This window comes from Peromyscus eremicus, chromosome 6 (assembly GCF_949786415.1).
Source record: "Peromyscus eremicus chromosome 6, PerEre_H2_v1, whole genome shotgun sequence".
Taxonomy (NCBI): domain Eukaryota; kingdom Metazoa; phylum Chordata; class Mammalia; order Rodentia; family Cricetidae; genus Peromyscus; species Peromyscus eremicus.
This window is the reverse complement of record NC_081421.1, coordinates 78,751,214-78,769,675: the sequence shown is the minus strand read 5'-3', so window position 1 is coordinate 78,769,675 and position 18,462 is coordinate 78,751,214. Positions and strand designations below refer to the sequence as shown.

Genomic DNA, 18,462 nt, shown 5'->3' with positions numbered 1-18,462 from the left:
TAGGGCATTGCTTTTGTATGGAGACTGGTCTTGTTGACTTCTGACTGGCTTCTCACTAGGTAAATATGGCAGAAATGTTGGGACATCACTTTGGTGGTTATAAGAAGACTGTGGCATCCATATTGGGGGATGGGGGCTTCTCTCTCTCTTGGATCGGTTGCTCTGAAATCACCTGCAAGCACCCTGTCAAGATGCAGGCAACATGGTGAAGGACTTATGCTATTTAATAAGCACAGGAGTCAAGCCTTTAGATGGCCACAGCTCTAACTGGCATTTTGACTTCAGCTACTTGAGCCAGAAGCACCCAAATACCACTAATCGATAACTGCATTCCTGATCCACAGAGACTACTAAACTAATGCTTATTGTTTTAATCAATTAAAGTTTGGAGATATTTTGCTATGGAGAAACAAATGGCTGATTATCCTATGACCTTCATGTTCTTTTTGTGTGCACACAAGCTGTGGGCACTCAACGGCTTTACTGCAGGCCAGTAGACCAGGAGAGGTAGCTATGGATCCTGAGAGGAAGCAGCAGCCTGCAGAAGGCAAACAGCTTGCTGGTGTCCCATCTACCATTTAAAAGCTCAAATCCAAGCCCTTCCCATCTCTGTCATGTCTCCAGAATATATTCCACATCTTTGTGCATCATCATCTTGAAATTCAAGCACTCATTTCTCCAACTAACACATGTAGAGCGGTTTCTCTGGACTAGCTGTGTACAGGACAGGGCTTCTGTATTCTACACCATGGACAGAGTTGTTACTTGCACAGTTCTTTTCCTCTAGGTGACTCTGGATGCATCTTGAGGTAGGACATCCTTTCTGCCCTGTTGGCTCCCCACAACACCCAGCCCACAGTTCAGCATTCTGCAAATATTTAATAATCCAAGAAGAGGACATGAAGGATTGCTTGTCAGAGGCATTTTAAAGACATACATAGGGACAAAAGTATGGGAGGTTGAGAGCTATTTGATTGACATCTAACATCTATTATATGTCTGGGCAAGCAAGACCTTCCTGCATGTTAGTGAATTTAGCTCTAAAAGAATCTGCTTTGGGGATAAATACATTTCCCATTTCATCAGTGGGTAAATCAAGGTTTAGAGAGGTGCTCATGGGACACAGGAAAACTAATAGTCAACACTAGTGGAATGGTCTGAATTAGCTTACTTAATCTGAATTCTCCTCTGGCAAGGATGGAGGCAAATGGAAATTAGGTAAAGTGAGCACATTTGCACTCTGGCAGAGCCATCAGCAGAGTCCGGGACTCAGAGTTAGGCGCTGTTGTCTTTTCACTTTTTTCTTGAACACTATTTATTTCACGTGTGTGTACAATGGAGTGGGGAGTGGTGTGCACATGTGTCACGGTGAGTGTGTGGTAGTGAGAGGAGAACTCAAGGGAGTCAGTCCTTTCCTTCTACTGTGTGAGTTCTGGGGAGGGGACCTAAGTTGTCAAGCTTGGAGGTAAGTGCGTTTACCTCGCTGGTCTTGGCACTGTTATTCTTAGCAGTGGGGATGGTGATGCCATAATTACAGGTGAGGTGTGGACTCAGCCCCACCCCAGACTGCTTTCTTCTGCCCTGCTTCTTCCGTCCACCCAACTGAGCTCCATCCTTGGGAGCCAGTGACACTTTCCAATGTAACCCCAATTTATTCTTTTGTGTCATTCTTTGACTTCATTTGATTCATTTTCTTTCCTCTTCAAAAATGAGGAAGCCAGGGTTGGGGAGATCCATGATACCCACGTAAAATCCAAACACAGTGGCATACATCTGTCCCTCTAATACCGGGGGTAGGAGAAAAGAGACAGGTGGACTCCTGGAGCTTGCTGGCCAGCCCATCTATCTAATCAAGCTCTAGGTTCAATGAGAGACCCTTGTATCTAAAAACAAGGTAAACAGTGATTGATAGAGGAAGACACTCAACATTGACTTCTGGACTCCACAAAGGAATACACGTGAACAGGTGTGCACATATTCATAACACACAGAGAGAGGGTGGAGGGAGGGAGGGAGGGAGAGAGAGAGAGAGAGAGAGAGAGAGAGAGAGAGAGAGAGAGAGAGAGAGAGAGACAGAGAGAGACAGAGAGAGAAATCAGAACTCTCTTCTAGTCCATTCTATGGGGAGACCTCCACATCTAGCCTATTAGCCATCCTGATGATGGGGACAGATACCTGTGGAGAAAAGGATGAGAGAAGACATAGGAATAAAGTAATAGTAATTAAAAAAAATCCCTGAGTAACAAGGAGCTTCTCAACAGACGAAGTTTTGTGTTGAAATGAGAATAATCTCCAGGTCCTGTGCCTTTTTCCCTCTCTCTCTCTCTGACAGCAGAAGAAAAATGGGAGCTGGCCAGTGATGAGGTTTCCATCGGCATCAGTGGAGTTTAGAATCCCAAAGGCAGCTTCTCAATTCTGAATTAACATCCTTTCTTCCCGGGCACAAGAAGGTCTATGTTTCTCTCTTCTCCTCCTCAGCCCCACACATGCTCTTTCATGCAAGTCAACAGTCCTGCCCTACAATAGGTGTGATTGCTTCCCATTACGTTGTCATGGAAACGCCCATTGCCATCTGGGGGTTGGGGAGGTGGCAGCGGAAACAAATGAGTGGCCAATCAGGCTTTCCAGGAAAGTCTTTTCGTGATACACTGCTCACTGCCAACTGTGGAGGCCGGATGGAATAAAGGGTGGTGTAGGAGGGCCCCGTTGATGGGCACAGTGTTGGCGCCCCTCCCAATTACACTGAGGGACAAAGACAGAGGGACACTTGGTGTTAACATGAATCTGCTGAGTGACAGATTATTAATCTGCTTGGGGAGGGAAATAGAGCAAATGGCTAGTTGGAGAGCACAAGACCCCTAGTGCTTGAACTGTCACAGGATTCACGACACATGAGAGGGGCTAGTTGTTTTCTGTGCCAAAGGTTATAGAGCCCAGTGCCATCATGGTCCCTGCTTTTTCCTGCGCCCCGGGCTACAAATGGAAAAGTCTCTTTGCAGGATCTCCAAGAGTCAGGAGGCCTGGGGACAGCCACGCTGTGCTTTGAATACCCTTGCATGAATGTTTTTGTCGTCTTTGCTGGCAACAGCTCTCAGCTTGTTTTTGTTTTCTCCTCTAGCACATGCGGGTCATAGCAGCATGCCCTTTACAGGCTTGGTGGGAGGCTGCAATGAGGTCATGGCAGGCTAGGTGCCTGCTCCCAATAAGCACCTGATGGATTTCAGCCACCACTGCTACACCTGGCCTACCGTTCTGTGCTCTTGGAACGGTACTCCAGCTCTGGCTCCCCAGTTCCCTATTTCAAATCTGTGCTCTGGGGAATAAATACAGCAGGAGTGAACTTCCGGTGGCCTGGGAGCCAGTTATAGGTTTTCACTGCAAGAGACTTCCAAACTCAGCCACCTCCCTAAGAAACACAGCCACTGGCACCTTCTCTGAGCACAAGGGGACGGAGGGGGGTGGCATCTTGATATTGCTTCTTAGGATAGCTGTTGACTTCATACTACCTTCTACTGCATAGTCCCTTTAATTGCCTCAGGAAGGCATGTGGATGGGATGGGCTTTAGGGTGAGGTACCCCATCATCCTCAAGCAGACTGCAAGATCATGTGAGCATCTCTCAGGCTTGCTCCTGTCCCAATACAGTTGCTCACCACAGAGCCCCTGGGGCATTCTGATCCAGAGCAGGGAAGACAGCCAGCCAGATCAGGCAGCTGAGGTCGACTGGAGTAATTAATCCTAAAGGTTACCAGTGCCTGTCCTGCTGGGGAGCAGGAATCCAATTACCCACAGTGACAGCAGCTTAGTCCCCAGGGACACACTCGTCTGCAGGGTGGCCGGACAACCTGTCTACTTGAAATCTTCCTGAGAAGACAGCCCAGCCTCACCCTCCACTTCTTCCAACCATCCAGTCTGGTTCAGATCTTAGCTGACCTGGACAATTCTGGGTCACAGGACAAAGGGTTGAACTCTGGGAGGTTGGACCAGGGCTGCTTTTAGAGGCCTCCTGGGAGGTGCCTGTTTCCCTTGTAGGAACAGAGACCACAAGAGCTGAGCCAGACCTAGAAGATAAGTCAATAGTAGGCGGGAAAGAGAAGCAATGTGGTACTCCAAATGAGTTTACTTGACCATTAAATAAATATGCAAAATTATGCAGATGGGGAAATGGGCATATAATTTTCAATCAATTGCTCTGGCATCATCTGAAATAGATCTGTGGTTCAGAATAAGGAGAACACCGGGAGAGAATTCTGGCTCCCTTTCCTCCATCATCCTGAGGAATGCAGGGTAGGAAGTAAGGAGGGTGGGCAGACGGTATACTCTGTCAGGTGGCGCTGGCCTAGACCGAGATAAGCTCGGGCATGTCTAGAACTTCCACCCTGGGCAAAAGTGAAAAAGAAGCCAAGCCTTTTGCATGGCTGCTGCCAGGGAAAGAAATCTGACTTTTGTAATGCAAATTGGCTTCCTGGCTTGAAAGAACATGATTAAAATGATATGTTTCAATGTGGGAGCCAGACAGCAGATTTGGTATTGGAAAGCAGCAGCAGCTGCTGCTTACGCACAGGGGTGTCTACAAGGTGTATGGAGGAGTAAGTAGAGAAATATTTGCTGCGGCTTGGGGCCTCCACGTTGTTAGTCAGCATAGGCCATTCTGGTGGGACCATATAAACCTAACCACGACCTGGGTATAGGATAAGAAAGGCTGAGTGCCTCTTCTCTTTATCCTGGGAAGGATTCTCTTCAGTCTGAGATCAACCATTTTATCCATCCATTCAACATTTACTGAGTACCATCGCCATGTGCCAAGACAGGCAAAGTCCTTGACCTTGAGGAACTGACGGTTTAGAGAAGACACCTGACCAGGGCTCAAATAAGAACTCTGCCGTTTACGAAGAAGTGTCATTTCGGGAAAATTACTTCAGCTCTCTGTGCCTTGGTTCCTTCAATTTTCTAATAAAGAGAAATGAAAGTACATGCTACTACAATACCATGATGATGGCTGAGTTTACCTTCTTGTCTTTGAACAACTAAAATATCGTATGGAGTACATGATAGAGACATTTTCAAACAATGAACAACCATTTCCCCATTCTACTCCTATCACTTGATTCCCAGGCTCAGCACGAAGAAAGGGAACCCAAACAAACACAGCCCCAAAGTTTTGGAGTTCAAGCAGATGAGAAGATCGGAATGCTTGAAGTTGAATGCCAAAATGTGCTCTGGAGATCTGAAAGTGTTCTCTTAGTGTACATCTTTGACTAAATACTGATTGGAACACACACGGAGTGAAATTCCACGTGAAGCTGGAGAAAGACCCACTGAAGCAGTAGGACAGTCCACGGCTGGACGTTCATGATCCCAGAGCCAGTATGCTTGAGCTCCATAGTAAGTTTTCAAAGCATCACATAATGTTCAGAAAGTTACCACTTGAGATAGCTAATTTTGGTTGTCAACTTGACACACCTCTGAAGAGGGACATTTGACTGAAGGATTGCCTCTATCAGACTGTGGGATACCTGTGGGACACTTTCCTGATTGCTAACTGACATAGGAGGACCCATCCCACTGTGCATGTTATCATCTCTAGGTGGGTAGACCTGGGCGGTAGAAGAAAATTAGCTGAGCTTGCAATCAAAAGCAAGCCAGTGAGCAGCGTTCCTCCAAGGGCTCTGCGTCAAGCTTCTGCTTTGAGTCCCTGCCTCGACTTCCATCTACCTGTAAGATGAAATAAGCCCCTTCCTCCCCAAGTTGCCTTTGGTCATGGTGTTTATCACAGTAACAGAAAATGAACTAGAATGTCTACCGTAGGTAACAGGACTAAAGAATCCTCAAACAGGGGAGACACTAGATTTCCTACTTAGGCTTTAAAAGTATCAAACTGATCTCAGGCGGGGCGGCGGTGGCACACACCTTTAATCCCAGCACTCAGGAGGCAAAGCCAGGCAGATCTCTGTGAGTCTGAGGCCAGCCTGGTCTATAGAGCGAGATCCAGGACAGGAACCAAAACTACACTGAGAAATTCTGTCTCGAAAAACCAAAAAAAAAAAAAAAAACAAAACAAAAAAACAAAAAAACAAACAAACAAACAAAAAAAACCAAAAAAAAAAAAAAACCCATGGACTAGTGATATGGGACCATAACTGCAGTGCTGGGGGTAGGGTGGCTCTCTCTGGCATTCATTGACCAGCTCACCTATCTCCAGACTCAGTGAGAGACCTTGTCTCCAATAATAAGGTGAAGAGTTGTTGAGGAGGACGCATGACATCAACCTCTGATCTCCACATTTACACACATGCATGTGCACCCACATGTACATGTGCACACACAGAGATATATACCACATACATACACACGTGAAAAAGAAAAAAGAAACAACCCCAATGAAATATCTGGAAATGAAAAAAATATGGTGGCTGAAAAGGAAAACTGTAAAAATGAGATAAACAGCAGCTCAGACACACCAGGAGAATCAGCGAGTGTGAAGAAACAGAAATTAAAAAAAATCCAAATGGAAGCAAAGAGTAGAAAAATAAGAAGAAACACAGATAGCACCAATAACACAAGACATTAACAAATCCTCTAATATGCATGCCATTAGAATCCCAGGCAGAAGGGGAACAAAGAAAAAAAACTGAAGACATGATTAAAATTGGCAAAATCTACAAATCCACTCATTCAAGAAACTTACTGATTATTCAGTAAGGCCAAGAAAAGGCAAACTACACAAAGGCACATTATAACCAAATCACTGAAAAACAGTGATAAAGAGAAAATTCTTGAAATTGGCCAGTGGGAAAGGGGCATTATATACAAACGGAATATATAAAGGAACAAAGGCAAGGTGGAAGACTTCATTATCATAAAGTACGCAGGACAGAAGACATTAATTATATTTTTAAAGACTGATAGGAAAAACTCTCAACCTAGAATTCTGTATCCTGGAAATATAAATTCAGAAGTAAAACAAAGACTCCTTTATATTAAAGCTGAGGTAATTTGTCACCACTAGATTTGCCTACAAGACACTAAAGGTAGTTCCCCAGGGAAAAAGAAAGTGATACAAGTTAGAAATTTGAATCTTTTCAATGGAATGAAAATCACTAGGAATAAAGGATATGTGAGTAAATTGAAATATTTTCGCTCATTTTAAAATTTTTCTTGAAATGTGGTCTATTTAGAGCAGAAAGTTTTTATTGTATTGTAGGATTTATGAGACTTAGTAAAAACATGACTATATCACAAAATAAAGGAGGTAGAAAACAGAATATGTAGTTGTAAGATCTTTTATAGTGCACACAAAATATTTTAATATATGAAGGTAAATGCTGATATGTTGTTAGTTATATTGAAGTGAAAAGACAAGCTAATACACCAACAATGTGATTAAATAGAATATCCAATATTTAAAAAAACACAAAGGAAATAAAGAACAAAATAATACAAAACAAGTAAGAAATAAAAATAAATACCAAGATATTAGAGTTAAACTAATCTACATCAATATTTCATTAAATATAAATGGTCTAAAACTTCAATTAAAAATCACAGGAGGTTGTCATACTGGATGATAAAAAGCAAGACCCATCTACATGCTATCTATAAGAAAAACACCTGAAATATGAAAATGTCAGTAAGTTCAAAGGACAGGAAAATATATTTAAAAAACTGGTCAAAACAAAACTAGAGATTCTATATCAGACAGATTTCAGAACAAGAACTATTTTCAGAGGTATAGAGGAATATTGTATGATTTTAAAACAAGGTCACTCCATCAAAAGACTATAACAATAATGATTATATATGACCTATAATATGGTTTCAAAACACATGAAGTATAAACTTATAGGAGAAATGAACTAGCCATCACTAGAGTGAGACAGTCTTCTGAAAATCAGTAGGATTGTGGAAGATCAGAACAATCCTATCAACCATCTGAACTTCATTGACATAATTAGGACTTTCTACCCCTACACTTCACAATCCACAGGTGCATGTGTGTGAAATCATTGACTTAGGTCATATAGTGGGCTATAAAATCAGTCTCAGTTTTTTAAAATGAAATAAAAATTACAAAGTCTTTCTTCGACCATAAAAAAATCAACTAGAAATAAGATTTAGAGAGCTAGCTGGAAAGTATTCAATATTATCAGAATAAATAATGCACTTCTCATGAATCAAAGAAAAAATCACAAGAGAAATGGAAAAAACTTGGAACTGAAAGAAAAATATGAATACAAAGCATCAGACATGCTCCTCTGTAATAGCTAAAGTGGCACTTAGAGATTAATTTATGACATGAGATAATTATGCTACGAAAAAGGACCTAAAATCAATGATCTAAGCCTCTACCTTAAGAAACTAGGAAAAGATAATTAAAACCAAAGTACCAGCAGAAAAGAAACAATAAAGACAGTGAAGACAAATGTGACCAAAAGTTTTCTCTATACAGATGAACACAAAGGCCTGCTTTCAGTATGGCATCTACCTACCTCAAAAGGTCAGTGTAGCCCAGTGAGATGGTTCAGTGAGTAAAGATGCAGCAGATTGGATTCCTAAGCTCCACACTATTAGCTGTTCTCTGAACTCTGTGCAGGCACTGTAGCACATGTGCCCCCTACAGACATACACATACACACACACACACACACACACACACACACACACACACACACGTAAATAAATAAATAAATAAATAAATAAATAAATAAATAAATAAATAGATGTTAAAAAATGGGGCTGGAGAGATGACTCAACCATTAAGAGCACTTGATGCTCGTCAAGAGGACTCGAGTTCAGTTCCCACACCCACATAAATCAGCTCACAACCACCTGCAACTCCAGCTCCAGTAGATTTGACACCTTCCCACCTGCACATACATGACATACATACAAACACACAAATAAAAATACACCTTGAAACAAAACAAAAGCTGAGTATTGTAAAAAAAAAATTTCATACCAATAAATCTGAAAATGTAGATGAAGAAATTTCTTCAAAGACATTATAGACAGCACTACCAAAACTAGATAACTAGAAGACCCTGGTTCTTTATCGAATGAATTATATTTCTAATATACATCCTTTCCACAAATTCAGGTACAAATTACTTCATTAGTAAACTCTACTAGATATTTAGGGAAAAAATAATACCAACTCCATATAAATTCTTCAGTGTAGTTCATTGTTATCAGTGGATAGAAAGAAGCCCATATGCTCATTTAAGTAGGTGTAGCAATAGCTTTCAGCAAAATCCTATACTCATTTATGACCCAAAACCACCATAAACATTAGCAAATTTTATCAACTGGAAAACTGGTTTCTACACAAACCTACAGCTAGCATCACACTTGGATACTAAGAACATCTGCTTTCACCATGTCTGTTCACCATTGTATTTGACACTGTAATGAAACAGCTCCAGCCCATGTAATAAGGTAAGAAAAATAAATGCAAAGCATTGGGTTAGGAAAGTAGAAGGAACACACTGTCTCTATTGGCAGTCTTCCTGCTCATCCATGCAAGTCCTCACTCTCAGCGGAAACTATAGAGACTACAGTATGAGGACTGGCCTCCAAGTGCCTAGAGTAGCTCCTGATACCTACTCAGCAGATGCCCTGCTACTGATTCAAATGGTGACAGAACAGAGATCACGTTATGGGGACCTGTTCTGGTTAAAAGAAGGGCCAAGAGAAAATGCCTCCTTGCCTCTGAGACAACTGTGAGGGTATGAATGGGGAGAGCCAACTATAAGATGGGAGAAACATAAACCTTCACATTCCTCCCTATAAAGGCTTTTGCACTCAAAATGATATATAATCCTTTAGTGAGCTTGGGAGAAGATAGTTCAGAGAAAACTGTCTCAAAATAGTGGACAGAAGGCCATCAGGGCTGTCACCCTGAGGGCACCAGTTGTGGTATGAGATGGCATAGAAGAGGAATCTGGTCTCATTGGATAAGGCCTGGAATGCCATGGTTGGATTTTATTCAAGTGCTCCATTTTGTTTCTTACCAAAGAGGGCCCCAGACCAGATCAGGTGTTATCCCTGAAGCTGGGTGAACAAACTTACGTATTATGAAATACAAGACTCTCACAATTATAGTTCCTCTGGTCAAACTCATGCTGAATCCCCTTACCAACAGTCTTACCGAAGAATGAACCCAGTGAATGGTGGTACCTTGTCTGGCATCTTTGGGCTGGCAGAACTTGGATGGATTTGAAAGAAGGGCTGCCTGTGTTTCTGGGCATGAGTGGTATTGCCCTTGAAGTAGTTGAGTGTATGTGGAAGGGAGGATGGGAGGACTTTGAGGCCACATTAGGAGCTTGGTTGTTGATATATCAAGTAAGCACAGGGAATAGTTTAGTGACCTGGGACTCTTCTTGAATTAGGTCATGTACACCCGCATCTAATAATGCATTTGGCAGCTTACTTTTACATGCATGGACTGTGCACACATACCCCTCCAGCACCATCTATATCAGGCTACTGGCATACCTCTTCTGAACAATAGATTATATTTCTCTTCCTAATGACCACCAATCTTGGGACAGTTTCTTTCCAAACATATTTGCAATACACCCCATCTCCAGTGGGCTAATCCAGTCTGAACTGGTTTGGGATATAGGTACTATAAGATAAAACTGTGTCCTCAAGTGACCTTTGGGGAGAACCCCTCGTTTACTATCTCATGTCTGTGCATAATTAGGTATGTATATGATTAAAATCAGATTCTTTATGGGAACTGACATGCCTAGTAGAAAAATGATTATATGACCTTCTATAAATCAAAACAGAACATCACCCTCATGGTGCTTCTTAGTTGCCAGACTCCTCTGCTGTGGGATAATGCTTTTGTACACAGGTTTAATAAAACACTGATTGGCTAATAGCCAGGCAGGAAGTATAGGCAGGATAAGCAGACAAGGTGCATTCTGAGAAGAGGAAGGCTGAGTCAGGAGACATCAGCCTGCTGTCCAGGGAGCAGCATGTAATGGCACACAGGTAAAGCCACGGAACACGAGGCAACATATAGATTAACAGAAATGGGTTAGTTTGAGTGTAAGAGCTAGTCAGTGGTAGGCCTGAGCTAATGGTCGAACAGTTTTAATTAATATAAGCCTCTGTGTGTTTACTTGGGTCTGAGTAGCTGCAGACCGGGTGGGACACAGAAAAACTTCTGACTACACTCCTCCTCCTCTTGAACTCCATAAAAGGAATCCCCAAACAACAATCAGGGACTGTGAGTGTCTTCACTCATGTGGCCTGCTGCTCCCTTGCAGTGCACTCTGATCCTTTTTATTGCTTAGCTTTAAATAAAGTTCCCTTATTACTTTTGCTAATCTAGGCGCTTATTTCAATTCCTTGAATAAGAGGCTGTGGACCTGAAAACATCTGACCCCACCAGTCATGACCCCTCTCTCTGCTCTCTATTTTTCCTGGGGGAGGAAGGGAGCCAAGGATACCTTTGCCCTGAGGCTCCTCCAGCTAAATCTACCTGATGTCCTGGGGGGAACATAAGAGAGGAACCTGTCTGCACTCTCTGACTATTGACCAAATGAAGGCTCCCAACCCCTGCCTGTGTTCACTCAGACCTTGGACTCACAGCAGACAGGTTGGAAATGAGCCCCTTGGGAGGACAGGACATCAGTCCTGACCCAAGGGGGAGAGGTCACCTTCCCACAGCCCGACCTCACACATTCTTCCTGCATCTCTGAGAAATAATCACACTCCTCGCCCTGAAGAAACACAGTCAACAGATTCTGGTTTCCTAGATACGCCAGAGGCTTCTAAAAATAGCCAGGCAATGACAAAGCAAATTGGCATATGGACTGCAAATAATTCCAGTACCAGCTTGCTTGGCAGGCTCGAGCCTCCCTGGTGGAGTGCTGCCTCCTCTTCCCTCCCCAGTTACTGAAACCAGTTCTTGCTGTGAACACCCCAGCCCAGGCAGGAGTCGGAGGGGCAGCTGTGGCCTCATGCCTGTCCCCAGAGTTAGTCAAACCTGGGTACTGAAGCCACTCCAGCCATTCCTACCATCCTCCGTGTCCCACCCAACCTGTCCTCCACCATGCCATATTCAAAAGCAGACTGTCTGACCGAGTCTAGCCATATCCAACTACTCAGCAGATGTGCCTCCCATCACCAGGTGACTGGTTCCTTCCTTCATGCCTGGATCAGGGCTCCCTTGCCACGCTGGTTCTTCTCTTAACTAGAATAAGACACTATCCACAATAACCTTTATTTGGGCTCAAATGTGCTTTAGGCCCCCAGAAGAAGGGGGCCTAAACACAGGCCCATCCCATCTTAACTGTTCAACCCCATCTTCTGCACACAGTAGGAAGCTGACTGTATGTTGGGCTGCACACTCGGCACAGGAATCCCTGGGGCACACAGGTTCCTGACCTGAAGCAGGATTGATGGACACACCAGCCACTTTGCTAAGTGATTCTTACTAACTGTCACATTTGTTGGTCATTCAGCCTCTGTAATGAGCCCACAAAGGAGGTGTTCTTATCTCTATAAACATATTATGTTATTCTTACCATGAACTCCGCAAACGAACTGAGGGAAGCAGCTCATAGTCACCACGCAAGTGAGACAGTGATAGCTGAGAAGTGTAGCTAGACTTTGCTTCTACCACCCTGTGGCATAAGGGCCATGGACTCTCTCTCTTCCTAGCCATAACATCCTCCCTCAGGTGGTACCCGAGACTCTGTCGGGAGGGCTATTTATAGAGTTGAAGCCTGGATGGAGGGACCGAAATGAGGTGTGGAGGCCTGCAGGGGGGGGGGTAGAGTAGTGACCACTCACAGGCCTGTGGAAGTAGAAGAGAGACAGGAAAGGAGCAGCCTGATTGGAGCAGTCATCACAGCAGTTCCCAGAGGCAAGGGGCGGCAGGACACACAGACCTCTCTCTGTCTGTCTCTCTCTGTCTCTGTCTCTCTGTCTCTGTCTCTGTCTCTCTCTCTCTCTCTCTCTCTCTCCTTCCTCCCATTGGCTAAGTTCAGCAGGTGGGAAGGGAGCAAGCACCAAGGAGACCATCCAGGGTACAGAGTGGGTTGGGGAGGCAGAGCACAGAGGGATGAACGGAACTCCCGTGACTGGAAGAAGATGTGACAACGTTCAGGACAAAGTCTCCCTTGGTGCTCAGAACTCCCTAAGCCAGAGTCAGGAGAAGGTAGGGAAACTGAGGCCACAGGAAGCATCTACTGCAAGAAAGAGGAGGATGAAAGACGGGAAACTGTAACTCAGTTAGGCCTCTTTGCATATGCTTTTAATTTGGCAAATTATTTTGTAATTGTTTTTAAAAAGTCATACAATTGCAAAAGTTATCACCCAGTCTATTGTCTGCCTCAGTCTCACCTGGGATGAGTACCACATCTGTTATTTAATGTCACGTGCTGGCTGTGGAGCAGCGGAAGGGCCTTCTCCACTCTTGCTCTCCCCCTTGGTTGTGAGAACACAGACCTGTGCTCCCAGCAGAAGCGTTTCCCACACAGCCACAGAGGCCAGAACCACCAATGCCTAACTGTGAGTAGTGACCATTGACCCATGGGTAACACCACAGCAGGACTTCACATGTCTGTGTCTGTAATGCTCATAGCAGAAAGATGGGGCAGGCAAGGCTTCTGTTCCCACTCCACAGATGAGGAAGCAGGTAGATGAGTGTGCCTTTGGTGGCCCCTCTGCCGAATCAGCTGGTTTCCAGCTAGATCCAATGAGGGAGATACTGGACAAGATTAGAAGGAGGAGGCCAGGGGCTCTCACTCCCTCTGTGTGCCTGCTTCTAGAGGGGTCCCCTATGTTTCAAGCTTCTCTGGGAGACACAGGCCCAGAAGGTAAGGAGGGCTCTGTAATGCAGCCTTGTCCTGGGAGCAGTGGCTGCTTTTAACACCCTGTTACTCTGCTCATCCCTGATTTAGTGTCATTTCCAACACCCAGTCTCCAACTCCCTGCATTAAGTTTCCTTTGTTTCAAACATTCAGAATGAACCAGGTGACACACCCTTGTAATCTCAGCACTTGGGAGGCAGGGGCAGGAGGACCACTGGGAGTTCAAGGCTATCCTGGGCTACAGTATGAGACCTCTTTCTCAAAACACTAACCAACCAAACAACAACAAAACCCAAATATTCTGAGTGGCCCCCTCTGCTTTCCCAGTTTGAACTTGGACTAGATAGAATGCTGTGCAGGCCCCAACTGACTGTATAAGGCACAGCTGGGATTCAAGTTCAGATCTCTGAAGTCTACTTTCATCGGCTGCATCTTAAGCCAGAAATCATCTGGGTCCCAACTTCTTGCTTGACTAAGGCCCAGAAGTGGGGAGCAACTTGCCCAAGGCTACTACCACAGTTTATGTCAGAGTAACTAGTTCAATGGACAGGTCCCCCAACTTTTCCAGGGGCATTTTTTCTCTCTGACACCATCACCCCCTGTTTCCTGCTGACCTTTGGTAGGTCTCTGCTTCTTTTCATAGCTAGTTTGCCTTGGAACTAAAAGGCATCCTGGCCTCACCTTCCTCGAACTGTTGGGGGATGCAGCTAACCTAAGGCACTGAGTCCCTGCCCACATCTGTGAATGTCTAAAGCTACGATATCAGGGTGGTGGTGGGGAGAGTGATACCATGTAGACACATGCACAACAATAAAAAAAAAAAACCCACTTCCTGCCTCCACTGTGACCTGGAAACTCACTCTGAGGCTTCCCTGTCTCCAACTATTTGTTGCCTTAAAGCCCAGAAATGCTTCCAGGCAGCCCTGATTTGTCCAAGATAAGCATGAGAGAGGTGTCTCCATTGTGAACCACAGCCTCCTTTGGCATCTTTAATGCATGAGCATGGTAGGGGGCGGGGGTGGGGGCGCAGGAGGAAGGAAGGGAGGGAGGCATTGAGATTGCCTAGAATCCTAGAGTAAATTGAGATTTCAGCCAGGTGTGGCACAGCTAGCAGATTCAGTTTGTGCATGAGAAAAGGCCACATGCTGCTGTCAGGGATGGAGGGACTCTAGCTACCCAGCAGACCACTGTGCACTGACAGCACTGTTGAAATTCCACCAGCTGTTACTCCTGTCTGTCCATCCATCCATCCCCACATCCATCTCTGCCTCCATCCATGCATCCATCCAACAACTGCTCACCAAGTATACTCCAGAATTAACAGTGAGTCCTGCTCAGAGAATTTAGGTTTAAATCTGTCCTCTGCTCTATAGTCAGTTTAGGACTTTGGGAAAGATACTTAATCTCCTTGTGCCTAATGTTCTTCCTTTACACGCGATAATAACATTCATCCCCTACATTGTTAAGAGAGTTAAATTAATACACGCAGGGGCTCAGAACAGTGATTGGCTTACAGGAAGCATGCTGAAACCTTGCTGAATGCACTGGCTCCGAAGACAGATCCGAGTCGAAGTTCTGTGTCTAGTGGCTGGTAGTTGGATGGCTTTACACAAGTTACTTGACCTCTCTGCACCGTGATTCCTCATCTACCCATGAGTTCCTTGTATGGTAGTTGTGAGAATCGATGGAATAGTGATATCAACTAAGTGCTTATATCACTGGGGTCCTCTGCTGGCCCAACAGCCCAGCCCTGAAGGCTAATGTTTGGGGATAACTCAAGCTTATATACTCAGGGGATGATCACCACAATAGGCTTCAGATGAACACTGGTACTCTAGGTATGAGATCCAGTCCAGCCTGGCTCTGTCCTTAGCTGTGTGACCGCGTGCAAATGTCTGATCTTGCAACAGCAGGTCCTACATCGGCAAAACAAAAGAGGCTGGAGCTTATGGTCCCTAAGGTTTCTTTCAGCTCAGTCATCCCATGAGGCATGTGACGGTCTTCCCGTCTCTTTGCCTCCACAGTCCTGCCTCATCTTGAGATCAGTGTGCAGAATGGAACACAGTTCACAGGGCAGACTAGCCTACAGCCTGGGCTAATGCTGATGATAGCTGGCAGAGGGCTCACCTGGCCTCTCATTGTGGCCTGGGGCTGGAAGTCCAAGACCCACTACAGGTGGCCACAGTCTTCATTCTGTGCCTCACTTCATTCATGGTAACTACTTCTGCTTTTCTGGCTTGCTTTGCGCAGTGTCCTACAGGAGTTCCAGGACTTAGGAGCTTGCTATGCAACCTGCCTACCCTGGAGTTCAGAGAGGAATCCCACCCAGGCCATTGCAGGTGTACACATGATCTTCTCACTTCCATTTCCCAAGTCCTAACTCTGTGTTCTACCATCCAAGGGAACATCTTGGTGATTTATTTCTATGCCATCAGCTAAGAAGGCCACACATATTTGCATATCAGAGCCATCCAGGTCTACGACCTTATTCTGTATACCTCAATAGGAAAGGTCCTTGGGGCCTCCATCCTGGGCAGCAAGTGACCACCCCCGCCCCTTACCCAACTCAGCCTCCTGAAGTCACAAGCATTGTTTTAAGTGAGGGAGTGGGTAATCTGACAGTCAGAGGACAATGATGGGCAGAATTTCTGAGCTGCACCTCTAATGTGCCCTGGGGCAAGGCTCACCAGTGCGACCTGCATCAGGCTGTTCTTGGTACATGATCAGTTGCAAGTAAATGGTCTGTATTGGCACTAGCTCCTAAGGGCTGTGCATAGTACTTCCATCCCTCTCTGTCCCTGCTCATACCCACCTGGCAAAGGCTTGCCAAGTACCTGTGTCCCAGGCATGAAGGGGAAGGTTGTAGCAGAGAGGTAGCTACAGTGAACACCTCCTTCCAAGGAGCCCCCAGTCTGGAAGGAAAGGTCATAGATATATGAACAGAATAGTTACAGCAGTGTGTGCTAAGTGTCATGCTTAGGGAGCATGGAAGCTTCCGGAAAACATGTCTGCAGACTCAGGTAGCAGAAGCAGCGACCAAGCTTCATCAGATTGCCCATGAAGATTTTGTTCTTTATGCTTTAGATCCTGGAGTTTCCTTTCACGGTTGTTCACATGTACATAGGAAGCCAAGTCACAGGTTAGAAGTTGGGGTCTCAGGTCTACCCAAGGGCAAGGTAGGGCAGAGCCACCTCAATAGAATAGTCAAGGATCCTAGTGCTTAGGAAATTCCCTCCAACCAGGACTTTGTCAGACTTCAGGGCCAGGACAGCGGTGGCCCTGGATGGCCTTGGTCTGGGAAGAGCCAAGGTCTGGCTGCTGCCGCTCTGGGCTATTTCAGGGCACAGCATACTTAAGAAATCACATCCTGACCTGTCCTCCAGGCTCAGGCTCCTTTGCACTTGATTCTTTAATTTCCCTGGAGGGGAACACATTCTGCTTCTGGCTATGACCCTGAGAGGGACAAGAGCATCCTCCTTCCTGACAGCCCTGTCCTCCCTGCTTGTGTCTCCACTCTGCCAGGGAACACTTCTGATAGACGTGTCCATGGAGCCAAGCCAAGTGAGGCAATCTTATCTCTATCTCATGGACCACCCAGCATGCCCAGGGACCAGATTCAGAGGTTGGGTGATGTTTCATCCTCTCCTCAAATGCCCTGTTGACCTCTGTGCTCAAATGAATGACAGGGATCCAGGCAAGACAAGGAAGGGGCAAACCAGCTGCAGTCTGCTTGCATAGCTGTGCGTGCTTTTGTTGCTGCAGGCACTCACGTGTGTGAGTTTCCATAAGACATGCTGATCATAGCAAGCACAGTCTCTTGCCTAGTGCGCCAGACCGACCAGTTCCTCTGGGGGAGGAAGTCACCTTTGACCCAAGCAGCTGAGTCATGTTCTGGTTGTTGAATGGAAGGCAAGAGAGGCCACCTGACCCAGAGAGGAGCTTTCCATACAGGGGCAGGCCAGAGCACGAGGATCCTGGCCCAATCACACTTCCCTGACCGAGGCTTGTCCCTAGCCCTCTTCTGTCTGGACAGGACACCAGAGAGAGAAACCAGGAGCTGTGGAGCAGTTCGGACAGCAGTGGCTGACGTGCTGCTCACACTACATCAGACACTCTGCTGCTACAAGCTGGACACTTCATTTGACCCTCGTAACACTTTCACTAGTGTATTATGGGCAGTGCAAGGTGATTGGACTGGTTCAGTGTGACCCGGTAGTAGGCTCTGGGTCAGAATCTACACCCTAGGAATAGGAATGTAGATCCTGGGTGCTTCCAAGTGCATTGTACCCTCTGAACTTTTCATTTAATGTCATGGGCAGGAAAAAGTTTTAGTGACTAACAGGAAAGGTTCTGGGGTCAAAAGCCAACAGAGGTCAGGCGTTGGTGGCGCACGCCTTTAATCCCAGCACTCGGGAGGCAGAGGCAGGCGGATCTCTGTGAGTTCGAGGCCAGCCTGGGCTACCAAGTGAGTTCCAGGAAAAGGCGCAAAGCTACACAGAGAAACCCTGTCTCGAAAAACCAAAAAAAAAAAAAAAAAAAAAGCCAACAGAGATGGATTCTAACTGTATGACCTTCGAGGCCCTCCCGGGGCCTCAGCTTCATAGTGGGATAAAGTCCTGTAAGTGGGATAA

General features: G+C 45.5%; 1 protein-coding gene across 1 annotated transcript in view; it reads right to left on the bottom strand.

The window, feature by feature from the left end:
* Kcnd3 (potassium voltage-gated channel subfamily D member 3) overlaps positions 1–18,462 on the bottom strand; it is a 216,831-nt gene that overhangs the window by 141,589 nt on the left and 56,780 nt on the right. The gene's annotated exons all lie outside the window — the stretch shown is intronic.